The sequence below is a fragment of the Belonocnema kinseyi genome, chromosome 1 (genome assembly GCF_010883055.1).
Source record: "Belonocnema kinseyi isolate 2016_QV_RU_SX_M_011 chromosome 1, B_treatae_v1, whole genome shotgun sequence".
NCBI classification, from domain to species: Eukaryota; Metazoa; Arthropoda; class Insecta; order Hymenoptera; family Cynipidae; genus Belonocnema; species Belonocnema kinseyi.
Window position 1 is genome coordinate 104,318,696 of NC_046657.1, and position 16,612 is coordinate 104,335,307.

Here is a 16,612-nt window from a genome sequence, read left to right on the forward strand (position 1 = left end):
TCTTTATTATTTACCCGTCCTTTTTATACTCACTGATTTCAAAGACGATTTTCTGAAATTGAAGCTTTCTTGCATTTTATTTCATTAAATATTTCAAACTGATTGACAGTTAAATAAATTCTAAAGACTGTTTTATTAAGACGTTAATTGAAGTTTAATTTTTTTTAATAAACAATAATTTCTCAGAAATATTAAATATAAAAAAATTTTAATATTGACTTAACAATTAACTTCAAATTAAAATCGACTTTTTAATCAATATTACGAATAAATAGTAAAGTACCGAGAGCGATGTGGTTTGGTTTTAAGTTTTTGTTATTTAAAAAATATAATTTTAAATATTTAATAAAGAGAGACATTAAGCCATAGAACCTGTTGTACTCTTGCGTTCGATTCTTTTCATCAATCTCAAAAGTTTCATTCTTGGTCAACCTAAATTTTTTTTAATCTGACTTTATGGTTGAAAACTTATCTTTGTAGGTAAAACATTGAACTATTTAGTTAAAAATCCAAATATTTTGTTAAAAAAAACATTTAGTTTGCTTATAAGTTCAACTTTTAATTAAACTGGAATTCTTAAGAGACGTATTCTCAGAAAGAATTGCAAAAAAACAGTTTTGAGTGCCTGGAAAATATTTGCAGTGGAAATGCATCGTCAATTCCAAGTGTTTTATAATACATACAAAGGTAAAGCCTATTGGCTCCATCATATTTACGGATTACCACGAACCTGCTTCCAATATTCAATCCGATAAAGCACAACTCTCGTTAGATTTGCGAACCTAGTGGACTTTTACGATTTAGTGTTTAGTTATGTGTTCCAATCCTGATGTAATCCCCTAGAATTACCCAAATTCTATTATCACCACCTGAAAGGCACCTAAAATTTCGTATTTTAAATGCCATAAAGCTAATATCCGAATTTACTACCCTATAATGAAATATTAAATATTTTAATTTCTGAGGTCAGTTACCCCAGCCCCTACTCATAATTTTAGGGTTTGCTTTATAAATGCAAAAAGGGACCGATCGATTATCCGACCATTTGGACACAATTTAAGTCAGGGGCTAGTCGGGACAACTTATTAGTGTCCCCGACCATTTCCGCCACGGTTAATTAGTCGGGGGCTGTCCAGTAGAACCGACTTATCCTAATCGGGGTCTAATCTAATCTAATCTAATCTAATCTCTAATCCCAAACAAAAAAATTGTTTTGACTTTAAGATGTCCAAAAATCAGATTGCATCGACCATATTCTACTTCACTAGCGTGATGTATGTATATTTATACAGTTAAACTAAGTCAGGCTTTGCTTAAGTTTAAATGGCCTTCATAAGACCTATAAGTCACACCAGACCTATGACATGAGTACATACTTAAACGTAAAATTTCTCGATCTTTCGATTGCCGATGTCAAAAATGGGGGTTCCCTTCTGAAAACACAACATTGACCTTGACATTATCTTGAAGGTCAAGTTTACGGTCAAATTGAAGGTTGCCATTAGATTTCTCGTTAAATGTTACTGCAATAATGACCTTAACTTATTTGAATAATATTTTATCTCGAAAGTTATTTAGGTGTTTCCAGACTTTTTGGGCACCCTGTATAACAATGAAACGACCTTCTAGTGGCGTAGAATATAGATTATATATACGCTGTTTTTGAAAGTCTTCAAACCAAGAGTATTTACTCCGGTGCAGTGGATTACAGTTTTTTTTCTTTTTTAAATCCTTATCAAAAATTAAATAAATGAAAAATGTCATTGCAAATTTAAATTATTTTTATTCCATGAAAAAAATGATTCAAAACACATTTAACGACAACAATATTTGTAATCAGACAATGTTTTTAAGAACAGAAGTTATTTTAGTTTAAAAACTCCATTTTATTTTCCTTTTCAAAATAGAAAAACGACTACATAGTTCAAGAATCAGGGTCACGCTCAAGGCCGTAGCAAGGGTGAGGATTATGGGGGTTTTATCCTTCCCCACGAAATTTTTGAAATATGTACATAATATACATGTAGTCACCTGTGGCCTCTGCATATCCCCTCCCGAAATAATATCCCCTCTCGAATTAAATATTTAAAATCATGAAACTTCTTGTGTGAAATAAAATAAGAGTTCGGATTGTTCAGGCTAGAATTATAACTCTCGTTTTCAAGCATTTCATATTAAAAGTATTAGAATTATACATTCTTTCAATCTATAAAAAAGGAGTTCAAATATAGAGGGGAAAACACCCAGTTCTGTAATGTTAGGTTGATTAGAGTGACAGATATTGAAGCTTGAGGCTTCAGTTGTTTATCGAACAAATCGAATTAACTTAACTGCATTACATTAACCATAAGAATGAAGTTACCTTCACAAATATTTAATTTTTTTCCTGCTATTTTAGCATTATATTTTTTGGTTGAGTCAGACTGAAATTGAGATTAGAAAATATCGACAGTATCGCTCCCAGCGACGAATATTAGTAGTACATAGAGTGAAGAATTTATGTCCAAAACAGGCAGTCTTAAAGTCTCTTTGAATTCTTATTAAAAATGTTCTTATATATATTCTACAAGATTTATATATTGAATTGTGTTTAATTTTCTTTTCATACATGCAAAGCCGCATTTTATTTTACACATTCTCATAAAAAACGAAAAATTTGAAGTTCGGGTTTTGTGAAAATGTTTGTTGAGTATATTTTTCTTAATTAAAAAGAAGTATATCATTGCGCTTTATTAGAGATTAACATATAATATATATATATATAACAATTTGTCAGATACTTTAAAACATGAATAGCCCGACCAGAACCCGGCTAGGACCCACCTGCGATTTTTTGACATAAAAATAGCCTACACAGAGGATTCAGTTTTATTTTGAAGTAGCTCGATTAGTCCCCACCCAAACTACGACCTGAAATGTTCACCAAAAAGAATCCAACAAGCTACCGACCAGTCCCTGACTGGTAACATTACCTAAAACATGTCTCCGATTAGCCCCCGACTAGTGCCCGACTTTTAATGAGGCCAAGTGTGTCTATTTCCACACACATTCTATACAAATATACAATCTTCTATACAAATTTGTGTCGCAATTTCGAGCTCACTAAATTGCGCCGCAAATGCGCTCATATGCGCCAATAATGTAATATTTCAAGCCACGAAACTCAAAGAGTTTTATCAGGTGTTACGGGGTGGCTGGAGACAGCCCCCCCCCACCCGCATTAAAAAATCAAAGCTTAGATTGCATGACATTGAAGATCTCCAAAGGTGTTAAATCTTCGATAGTGATATGAAATTAAAAATAAAGGGTATATGGTCATTAGTCTTCCAATGCGCACATATGCTTCACAAAAGATTTTTGCAAACTTTAATAACTGTTCACTTTAAAAACTTTAACCCTTTACTAAATGATGACCAACGATAATAAAGTCACTTGATCATAAAACTTCCGGTATCCCGCTCGGAAGAACGTCAAATGGGCTCATATGCTCTATAAACATTTTCTGCATATCTTGAAAATTGCTCAAGATATGGAAGTCATAACACTTTTCTAAGTGATGAGGAACAAAAAAAAAGTTTTTAGTCAAAGGTAAAGGCGGGATTTTTATCATTACCACTCAGTAACACTGGTCATCGATTCACCCCACGATGATATCACTAAATAACTTTGATTGCAATATAAAACTTGATAACATTCTCTTAGGATAGGATTCCAAATGCGCTCATATGTGCTACTTGCGATATTAAGAAAAAACAATAATCAACCCTCTTATTACCACTTTTCATTGATTGGCTTCACGCTGATACCATAAAATAAATTTAATTACAATATAAAAGCTAATAATGTAAGTGGGACGATGGTCGTGGGGGCTAAAGCGTACGCTTTGGACTCACTCCTTCGGCTTGCGGGTTCGATTCCCGCCTCGCACTCTGGAAGAGTCTCGGTGGCCCATGCGGTGAACACTAGCCTAGCAAGGGAGTTGTTCATCTCCGGAGAGTCGTGGGACCGGTACCTCTAGAGAAAAAGGTTTTCTCTAAGTACTTAAGGCTGTTGCTCTTGGTGGTTCGGAACCCACCTTAAACTGTAGGTCCCCCTTCCGCCACCAAGTAAGTGTGTGGAAGGTGTGTAAAGGAATAGAGAAGGTGTAAGAAAAATGTTAAACCCTTAGGGGACACATTAGAAAAAAAAAGATAAAAAAAGCTAATAATGTTCTTTTAGGATAGGATTTCAAATGCGCTCATGTGCTTAATTTTCAAAATTAATTTTTAAAAAACCATAGTCAACAGCCTTATTACCACTTGTAATTGATCCACGCGATGCTGCGAAATCACCAAATAACATGAATTGCAATCTAAAAGTTGATAATAAGCTTGGATAGGATTTCAAGTACGCTCATATATTTGTTCTTTTTTTCATTCTCTATTTTGCAGATTGTCAGTTAAACAAATTCAAACACTTGATTTATGGAGAATTTCTTAAGTATATGTTTTTTAAAAACTGATTTTTGCACCATACTTTATTGCTAGCTGATTCGAGCGCATTCGGAGATGTGACGGATAGTTATGATGAATTTGAAAACATGCTAATATTTTAGAAATATCACCCCCCCCCCCCCATTTCAAACGTTGATAACTCGATTATGAATTTGGCGTAAAATGTGTGCTTGGTGGTGCATATCAGAGCACTGGAAATCTTTAAGGTCCTGCAATATAAACCTTTATTTCTAAAAACTGAGCTTGAAAGCAGAAATAAGATATTAATGAATACATTAAATTAATAAAATAGTTTGATTGTCTATCAAATTATTGAATCATTGACCAAATTAGATATATTTAGACTCAGTTACATTTTTAATCAAAAAGGATTAATTTTCATATAAGAAAATTAATATTCGACCAAGAGTGAAATAGTTACATTTTTATTTATAAAAATAATTTTTATCGAGAAAAAATTGTTTTCAACAAAATAGTCTTATTTTTAACAAAAAAATATGAGTTTTGAATTAAAATTATGAATCTTACAAAAAAATTAATTTTCAAAAAAGAATTTAAGACGAACGATGTTTTTTTTAAGTCAGAAGATTAATTTCTTAGGAAAAAATTAATGTTTTTTGTTGAAAATTAAAATATCTGTTTAAAAGCTTATACATTTTGTTGAAGATTTATGTTTTATGATCGAAAGTATACCTTCTTGGTAAAAAAATAAAATACTTAAATTTCACATAAAAACTTTGATAAAAAACGAAAGTTTCTACAAAAAATTCGAAATTTCAACAAAATTGTTAAATTTTCAACCAAAACGATGTGGTTTAAACCAAAAATATTAATGCTCTGTCAAATTTCCAACTCATCCAATATACAGGCTAAAGTTTTAATCAAACATGGAATAGTTAAATTTTGAGATAAAAAAATAATTGAAAAAAATGAATTATCATTAAAGTTGTTACATTATCAACCAAAATGAAGAATTTCTAAAAAGAACGAATAATGTTGTACCAAAAAAGACAAATTTTGAAGAAATATAATAATTCTTAACAAAATTAATTAAATGCAGAGTCTAAAAGATGAATTATCGACAAAAAGTTGAATTTTCAAACAAAAGTATAATTTTTTTACCAAAAAGTTTAATTCTAACCAAATAACTTAAATTTCTATAAAACAGTGGAATTTTGAACATAAATTTTCTTTTAAACGCAAATAGTTGAATTTCAAACTATATTTATAAGTCATCAATGACAAAATTATTTTTTTAACAGAGTAGTTCTCACCAGAGTAAAAATGCTTCGACTTGAGTTCGACTTAAATTGCCCCCAATAAAGACATGCTGAAGTCGAAAAGTTCGACTTGAGCATGTCTCAGTTTTGAGAAGGAGCCAGACTTTAATTTATGTTTTGGAGACAATTTTCTATGCCTTGAGGACATAAATTTAGCTCTTGAGTCGAATTTGTATGGCTACAAGACGAGCGGTTTATAACTTCGAGTGTATACCTGTCCTAACAAAGAGGGTCATCCTAACTGTCATAACAGCTAATCTTTGTTAATAATTAAACAATCTTGTATATTTCCATACATTATATATATATATATATATATTCAATCACCTTGCTTACGGATTTCGTTCAGACTCACAGATTCTAAATTTTTTAATTAAAAATAACTTATTTAATAATTACAAATTTTTCATTCATCAATTCTAATCTGATTTATGAGTCGAAAATGTTCGACCATCTCAGCCAAGACAAGGCTCGACTTGAGACAATTAAACGCCGTCTTACCTGTCGTGACCATAAAAGTAAGACATCGATGTCTTGGAGACGAACTCAAGATATAACCAAGTCGAAGCATTTTTACTCGGGCAAGTAATAAAATCGACTTTTCAACCAACAACGATGAATTCTTAACGAAGCATGTAGCACTTGAAATTTTAATGAAAAGATTACTTTTCAGCAAATATAGATGCATTTTCAAAAAAATAATAAAAATGTTCAACCAAATAATTGAATTTTCAATCAAACAAGATGAATTCCGATTCGAAAATATAATAGCAGCCATTTTGATCAGAGAAATTAACTTTTACGAAACAACAGTTTGATTTTCTTATTGGGTTCAACTAATGAATATTATCGATGTTCGTTACGTTATTTCCACTTACAAACCTTCCCTCCTTGTTACGTACCTTAGTTTTTCCCCCTCCTCAAACTGGTAACGTAATTTACAGAATGTACCGCCAGGCCACGTTTTCTGATAGAACAACACACATGAATGTAATTGACAACTCAAAATCCAGAAAAAAAAGTTCCAAACATAGGTACACTTCGTAACTGTGGGGGGGGGGGGGCTGACAAGCGACATTTTTCACGGAAATATTGAACTGAAACTTTGGAAAATGTATCAGTAGACCATAAACTACGTTCATGTATTTCATTTTAGTAGGAAATTCGCGAAAAATTATTTTCAAGGACATTACAACTGGGACCATTTTTTGACATATTTTCTTTGTACTTTGACATTTTTTGAACCCAAGAATTTTTTTACATGTAAAATATCGGCCTCAAACTTCGAGAAACTTAAGAGCCGGCAGTAAGTTACGTTTATGTACGCATTTTACATCACGTAGATATTTTTAATATAAAAAAAAGTTCTTAGGTTCAGAAAATGTTAAGGCTAAAAAAAAGATGTCAAAAAATGGTCCCAGTTTTAATTTCTTTGAAAATAATTTTTAGAGAAATTCTTACTCAACTGAAGTACATAAACGTATTTTATGGTCTGCTAATACATTTGCCAAGTCCAAGTTTTCAGTCCGATATTTTATTTACAAAAAAAGTATTTGAGTGTGTATCATGCCCTTAAACTTAAAGTAAACAAGAATGGAGATGTAGAACTGGGAAACACGTTACTCGTGACATTTGGGTAAGGTGACTTGTAAAGGATTTAATAATTGTTCCTCTCGAGACTGGGTCACCAAGTCACCATTGAACAGAGGTTTGAGATCCGACCACAGAAAATGGAAAGGCAAAACTGCAGAGAAACTGCGGGCCGATTCGAAGACGAAATCGAGCAGATCTCTCTTTCTATCTCCACTCGTTAGAAAAAGAGGTCCGTTCGATTTTCGTCTTTCGAAACGGCCTCCAAGTCCCACTGCAGGTTTGAAAACGAAGGTTCATTAATGCTTGCAAGTTCATTAAAGCTGAATTAGTGTGTGTGCAACTTAAATGGCTTCATGAAATTCTCAACAAGCCATCTGCATAGATAATTAAGCGAAGACGAATTCCGTTCCCTATAATAGCCAATATGAAACGTGGTTCAGAATTAATAGAATCACTCAGGAATCTTAGTCAAACTATAAATTATATTTTAGCTAATATAATGACAATAGATCAAAGTTTTATTATAATTAAGTCTCAATCCTGCAGTCGAATATAATTAAATTTTTTAATAGTTAATAATAATTTTCTATATTATATTATATGAGGGTTTGTGGATGAATCAGATGCACAGTTTTTTCTGATATTTGATGCAACGTTTTCCACTTTATTAGGGTCTGTAACTTTTGACTCCCATCCCTTTCCCCTATCTGCCTAATATTTTTCGAAGGAATTTTCTTCTTGAATTTATTTAGGGGTCACTCATAAATAACTTAAGGCTATTTGGGCTGAGTAGGAGTTTGGTAAAATCTTACTGTTGTTTATGAATTAACTAAGTAGTAAAACTTGTAACAACTTAGTTCAATTTTTTAGTGAAAAAGTTTAATTCTTAACAACAAATGTAATGGTTTTATATTAAATGTAATTTTATATTAAAAACAATCAACTTCAACAAAAAAGATTAATTTAAAATATTAAATTTGAATCCTCAACCGAATAAGATGAATTTTCAAGCAAGCAGTTGCATTTTCATACAAAATATGTAGTTGAATTTTCTACCAAATTATTAAGTCTGACAGCCAAAAAACAAATTTTCAACATAATACTTGAATCCTCATCGAAACCTGATTAATTTTGAATTAAAAATTTGCATTGTTCACCAAATAATATATTTTCAACCAAAAAAGGAAAATGTTTATCAAACTACAAAAATGTGTAACGAAATAATGCAATTTCAACCATGCAAATAAATTTTCTACCAAAAAAGACTAATTTTCAACTAAACAGATGATTTTTTTTCTAAAAAAGATCAATTTTTGACCACAAATAGAATTGTTGAATTTTCATTCAAATAAATCTATTTTTAAAAAATAAAGTAAATTTTAACTAAAAAGTTAAATTTTTTACAAAATTATTTAATTTTCAAGCCAAAAGGTTTAATTTGTTAAAAAATAGTTGAAGCTTCAACATGAAAGTTAATTTCGAACCCATATTGTTGAATTTTGAAATCAAAATGACAAGTTTTTAATAAAATGATTGAAATTCGCAATTTAATCAGATCAACTTTGGACCAATCAGTTTCATTTTTAATAATAATAAAAAAATATATTCTCTACCAAAAAAAGAAGAATTCTCAACAAAATACATAAATTTTTAAACAATAAATTGACATTTCAACCAAGAAGAATAATTTTTTACCAAAAAGGCGAATTTTTAACAAATTACATCAATTTTATACCAAAAAGTTCAATTTTTTAACTAAATAGGTCTATTTTTGACGAAAAATAGAATGGTTATACTTTCTATTAAAACATTCTATTTTCGATTAATAAAACAAATTTTATCAAACGACAGGAATTTTCTAACAAATAATTGAATTTTCAAGCAAAAAGGTAGAACTTTTTACGAAATGCTTGAATATTTAACAAAACCAGATTAATGTTGGATCAAAGCGTTTAAATTTTAAACCAAAAATAAATTTTCTACAAATAGGGAAAAATTTTCAACAAAAATACACTTTTTTTTTAAATAATTAGTTGCCTTTTTAACCAAAAAGATTACTTTTCAACCAAAAAATACGAATTTTAAAAGAAAAGTTTGAATTTTTTAAATAAATATGATCAATTTTTAATTCAAAATGGAATTTTTAAATTTTCCTTGAAAAAAATTATTTTCAATAATTCCGAATGATAAATTTGTACAAAATTTGCGAATTATTTTTTAATTTTTGGTTAAATTTAATCTTTTTTTCTGAAAAATTAATTGTTTTGCTGAAAATTTTATTCTTTTTTTGAAAATTTAACTATTTTCCTAAAAAGTCTTCGTTTTTCATTAAAAATTCAAATAGTTGGTTGAAAGCTCAAACGCTCTGTGTTAGATTAATTTTTCTATTTAAAATTACATCTCCTTGCTGAAAATGTATGTAATTAGTTAAACATGTCAAACAAAAAATAATTTGTCCAAAATAGTCGAATTGCACAAAAAAGATCAATATCGAACATTGTATTTGAATCTTCAACCAAACAAGATGCATTTTTTATCAAGCTGTTGTAGTTTTATATGATATAGTTGAATCTTCAGCGAATTGACGAATTGTTAAGTCAAAATAAGTTTTTAAACATAATACTTGAATCCTCAACTATACCAGATTAATTTTAGATCAAGCAGTTGCATTTTTAACCAAAAAAGAACATTTTTCATCAGTGTATAGCCATTTTTAACCAAACAGTCGAATTTTCAACAAATATTTTGTTCAAAATTAATTTTTTAACTAAAAATGAACTATGATGCAGAAAATTAAACTATTGTGTGTTAAAGCTTTTTTTTCTTTTTAAATTTAAATCTTTTGTTCAAGATTTGTATTTTATGATAGAAGATGTATCTTTTTGGTTGGAAATTCCACTATGTTTTAATTATTTCCATTTTACCTATTTTGTTGTAAATCTATCTTTGGTAGAAGTACAATTTTCTTGTTAAAAATGCATTTGTTTGGTTCAAAGTTAATCTTGCTTGGATGAAGATTCAAATATTTTGTTAAAAATTCATCTTTTTAGAATAAAAATTAAATTCTTTGGTAGAAAATTTAACTTTTTGGTTTAAAATTCGTTTCTTTTTATTGAAAATTAATTTTTTTAACAAAAATTTAACCACTCGATTTTGGATAGAATTGCAAAAATTTTCAAACGAATTCTTTACAAATCAGCTCAATTTTTAACCAATGAGTTGAATTTTCAACCGAAAAAGTTGAGTTTTCAAGAAAAAATGTAATGGTTGATATTTGATACAAAATAGTTGAATCTTCTACCAAATTACTAAATTTTCCAGTCAAAAAGACAATTTTCCAACAACATTCTTGAATCCTAAACTAAAACAGATTAATTTTGGACCAAACAGTTGCATTTGAAACAGCAAAAAAATGGATTTTCTACCAGTAAAAAATATTTAAATGCAAATAGTTGAAAACTTCTTTGTCGAAAATTCATATTTTCTGGTTGTAAATGCAACTATCTGGTAGAAAATTCGTCCCCTTGGCTTAAAAACTTAACAATCTGGTAAAAAATTCGACTTTTTTAAAAATGTCTTTTCTTTGATTGAAAATAAATTTTTTAAATGAAAATTCAAATATTCAATTTTTGGTTACGAATGGATATTTTTTTTAATTCGACCATTTCATTGAAAACTGATGTAATTTATAAAAAAAATTTTTTTGCAGGAAACAAATCCTTCTTAATCCTCAATTATAGTTATAATTTAATAAAGCTGATTTAATAATGATTAGTGAGAGAGACTGACATTTGAGTTTGGCTTTTAGTTAACTTTCAGCAAAATAGAGTAAAGCCGCTGGTGCAATGCACTCTGTAGGTAAGGGTTCGCATAAAGCTGGGCCTTTGTGGCCTATAGAGAACCTAATTAATTTTAAGTTAATGAGTTAGTTTCCCTGGACTGAGTGAATAGGCTAGAACTAGACCAGGATTCGTTTGCCCGAAGCTATCTTGTACCCCCTACCCCTTGGCCGTGTTCCCTCGACCACCTAAAATTACCAATTACCCCTTCTCTTACCCTCTAAGGTATTATATTGATTTATAATTAGGTTTTTTATGTTGATAATTTAGGATTTTCATAAAGAAACTGGAATAAATGGTTGAATTTAAAAATTTTTTTGTCCAGTTATTGCTATATATTAAATATAGAGTCAAAGCAGTTCTACAACATTTTTTGTAAAATTATAACTGTCGAATTTCCCAAGGATTATGTTAAAAAATTATATTACTAGACTTTTTTTCAGAATTTGATCCTCGGCTGATGTTCGGATATTTTTTGTATGCAATTTAAAAATCGTGGAAACACTTTTTTCAAAAAATAATTTTTATTTTTATTCTTTTAATTTTTGGATTGCAAACATAATAAGCTTTGTTTTTTACAAGCTGAGTACAAAAATATTATGAAATTTCGTTCTAAAATGGGAACTGTAACTGAGCGCGGGGCTCGCTTGGCTCGCAAGTTTGAGGGCGCCTAGGGCGCGCACATATTGGGTCTCGCACTTCGCGCTCGGTAATGTACTTGCCTCGCACTACGCGCTCGGTCATTGTACATCCCCCACATTTTTACATAAGACTTTTTAAATTAAAGGTTCGGCCATCGACAACTGAAATTAAGTGATTGTGAATTCTCTTTTGTTAAAGCTTCTTCGGGTTTAACGAACACATTCTCATCACGTATCTCGTGAAAAAAGGTTAAAAGGAAATTTTCAGATCTAATTTAAAAACAATTTTGTTACTAAATATGTTATTGCACTTTTGTCTATTTTTTGTATATTGCGTTGTTTGCACAAATTTTTTTTAATGTCGTTTTTTACGAATATCGTGTGTTATTCGGCTTAAAATTTCCATTTTCGTTTGTTTAAATTTTTATATAAAATAGCTGGCTAATGCACTTGGACATCGGCTACAGACATTTAGAGAGTGTACTAAAGGCCAATCAAATAGTATGATTTTTTCAGAATTATCGAACTCACAGACATAAATACAGATACACACATACAGAAAGACAGACACATTCGTAAAAACCTGTTTTTTTGGGTTCAGAGTTTCTCAAAACTTGGACGCTTGACAAAAACTGGGAGGGAAGTCAAATTTTACAACTTCTCTGATGAGGATGTAAAAGTTTTTGAAAAAATTTTATTGGGAAAAACATTAGTTTTTTTTTGCAAAGACGAATTTTTAAGCAAATAGTTGAATCTTCAACCAAAGCAGATTAATTTTCAACAATAGTTGAATGTTCAATCAACAAAGATTCTATAATCGACGAAGAAAAAATATTTTATCCAAAATGTTTAGTTTGCAAGCCAATTGCGCCAAAGTGTTTTCTACAAAACAGTTGAATAAATTTATATCTAAATTTTCTTCTTGTAAAGACCAATTCTCATAAGAATACATATATTTCAAACTAAAGAGTTGAAACTACAATCAAGATTAATTTTCTACAAAAAAGGACAAAGTTTAAATCAAATAGTTAAATTTTCAAAAAGTTTAATAAATTTCTTACCGAATATTTGAATTTGGGAACAATAAAATAATGCAAAATTTCACCCAAAATGGATTAATTATATTATCATTTTAAAAAATGAATTGTCAGTTCAAAAGTATGATTTTTTAGTTTAAAAGAATGAATTTTCTACAATACAGTAAATTTTTCTATCAGATTCATAAATTTTTAGGCCAAAATGACGAATTTTTCACACAAAAATTTGAATTTTCAACGAAAAAGTTCATTTTTAACCAAACTCTTAAACTATTAACCGCAAATATTTCACTTTACCATTTTAAAAAATTAATTTTAATCTTAAAAACGAATTTTAAAGAAAAAATGTAATAGCTGATATTTTAACCGAAAATGATTTTAATTTTAAACAAAAGAAATGGAATAGTTAAATTTTAATTTAAAAAAATATATTTAAAAACAAAATTCGAATAGAAAGTTGTATTTTCTAACAACTTATTTAATTCTAGAGCCAAAAGAAAAGATTTTCTACAAAATAGTTCAATTTACCACTAGCAAATATAAATGTTAAACCAGAAGGTTAATTTTGAACCTAAAAAGTGCAATTTTCTTCCAAATAATTGAATTAAAAATCAATTTTCCACCAAAATGTTATTTTTCTACTAAAAAAAGGAAATTCTAAACAAAATTTATAAATTTTAATCAAGACAGCTCAATTTTCAATTAAGAATATTCATTTATCAACAAAAATAACAACTTTTTAATCAAATAGTTAAATTTTTGAGAAATTTCATCAATTTTCTATCAAATTGTTGAATTTCTAAACTAAAAAATATGAATTTTTACCTCTAAATGAAATAGTTAAATTATCATTAGAAAATGAATGTTTAGTTTAACAAAAAAAAAACGATTTTTAATACTAAACAGTTGAATTTTCTACCAAATTGACGAATTTTTAGACCAAAATTACGAATTTTTTATTAGATATTAGAATTTTCAATCAAGACACATAATTGCCAGTCAAGAAGGACAAATGTTCAACAAAATACATACATTTGTAACCACTAAATTGAATTTTAAACTAAGAATCTTTACTTCTTATTAGAAAATACGAGTTTTCAACAAATTATTTAAATTTTTTATCTAACAGTAGAATTTTTAAGGCAGGCAAGATTAGATTTTCACCGAAACTGGATAATATTTAAATTTTCATTAAAAAATATTTGTAATAAAAAAAAGAGTTTTTACAAGAAAGATGAATTTTCTACGAAATTGTTTAATTTTCAAGCAAAAAGGACTAATTTTCTACAAAATGATTGAATTCGCCACCAGAAAATACGAATTTTCAACAAACAAGGTAGATTTTAAAGTAAAACATGAAATTAGCTCCCAATATGTGCGCGCCCTAGGCGCCCTCAAACTTGCGAGCGAAGCGAGCCTCGCGCTTAGTTACAGTTCCCATTTTAGAACGAAATTTCATAATATTTTTCTACTCAGCTTGTAAAAAAATGGAGCTTATTATGTTTCAAATCCAAAAATTAAAAGAATAAAAATAAAAATTTTGAATAATATCGAAAGAATCCAATAGTGTCGGAAAGTGTCGGATAGTATCAGATAGTATCGGATTATAATGGATAGTATCGAAATTTTCGGATTTTATCGGATAGTCTCAAATAGTATCGGATTTTACTCGATGGTTTCAGAATTCTTGGACTTTATCAAATAGTGTCAGATAGTATGGGATAGTATTGAATTATAATGTATTGTATCAGATAGTAGCGGATTGTAAATGATGGTATCGCACGTATCGTATTGTATCTGAGAGTATTGTATAGTATCAAATAGTATCGGAATGTAATAATATAATATATACATATAATATAATAACAAAAGATTTAAATAGTGTCGAAAATATCGTTTAGTATCAGAAAGTATCGGAAAGTATCGTATAGTATCGAATAGCGTAGGGCAGTATCGGATTATACTGTTTATTGTCAGATTGTAATGGGCAGTATCGAAAGTATTGGATAGTATCGGAAAGTATCGGATTGTAATGCACATTATCGAAAAAAATTTATTTTATTGAATATTACAGAATAGTATCAGATAGTATAGTATATAGTATATCGTATAATATCGGGTAGTATTGAAAAGTATCGCATTATATTTTATAGTATGATATAGCATGGGATTGTAATGGATAGTATCGAAAGTATAGGATAATTGTACATGGTATGGAAAGTATCGGATAGTATAGGATAGTAACAGATTATAATTTATAGTATAAAATTGTATTGGATTGTAATAGATAGTATCGAACGTATCGTGTAGTATCGGGTAGTATCGGGTACTATCGGATAGTATCGTATAAAATCGGAAAGTATCGGAAAGTATCGAAAAGTATCAGATATTATCTGAATGTGATGTATAGTGTCGAAAGTATCGGATAGTATTTGATAGTTTCGGATTGTAATAGATAAAATCAAAATTTTTGGAATTTATTAAATAGTATCGGATAGTATCGTACAGTATAGGGTAGTATTGGAAAGTATCGGATAGTATCGGATAGTCTGGGATAGTATCGGACAGTATTGGATTGTAATAGATGGTATCAGAATTTTCGGATTTTATCGAATAGTATCAGATAGTATCGGATAGTATCGGATTTTAAAGGATATTATCGCATAGTATATTATCGTATATTATCGTATATAATATATGAAAATGACCGAAATGTCCGAAAATTATATAATATCAGAAGAATTAAATAGTGTGAAAAATGTTTTTTAGTAACGGAAAGTATCGGAAAGTATCGTGTAGTATCGTATAGTGTAGGATATTTTCGGAATATATTGTATGTCTATATAGTATGGGAAAGTATCGGATAGTATGGGAGAGTATCAGATAGTATTGAATTGTATTGGATAGTGTCGAACGTATTGGATAGTATCGAGTAGTATCGTATAGTATAGGATAGTATCAGAAAATATCGCTTTATATTTTATAATATCAGATAGTATCGAATATTGTATCGATAGTATCTATAATAATGGATAGTATCGAAATAATCAGATAGTATCGGATAGTCTGGGATAGTATTGGATTTTAAAGGATATTATCGCATAGTATGTTATTATCGCATAGTATTATCGCATAGTATGTTATCGAAAGTATCGGATAGTATTGAATAGTCTGGGATAGTATCGGATTATAATAGATAATATCAGAATTTGCGGTTTTTATCGAATAGTGTCAAATAGTATCAGATAGTATCGGATTATAATGTATTGTATCAGATAGTATCAAAGTGTCAAAAACATCCTTTAGAATAGGAAAGTATCAGAAAGTATCGTATAGTATCGGATGGTGTAGGATAGTATCGGACTATATTGTTTAGTGTGAGGTTGTAATAGACAGTATTGAAAGTATTAAATAGTATTAGAAAGTATCGGATTGTATCGGATTATAATGGACAATGTCGAAATTTTCGGATTTTATTGAATATTACAGGATAGTATCGTATGGTATCGGTTGGTAATGGGTAGTATCGAAATTTTCGGTTTTCTATCGCATATTATCGGATAGTATCGGATAGTAATAGAGAATATCGAAAGAATCAGATAGTGTCGAAAATATTGTATGGTATTGGAAAGTGTACCAGGTGTATACATATGAAACCGGTATTTTTTCAAGAAAAAAACACATTTATTTCAAGAGAATGATAACAAATATTTTATTCAAAGTATGCGC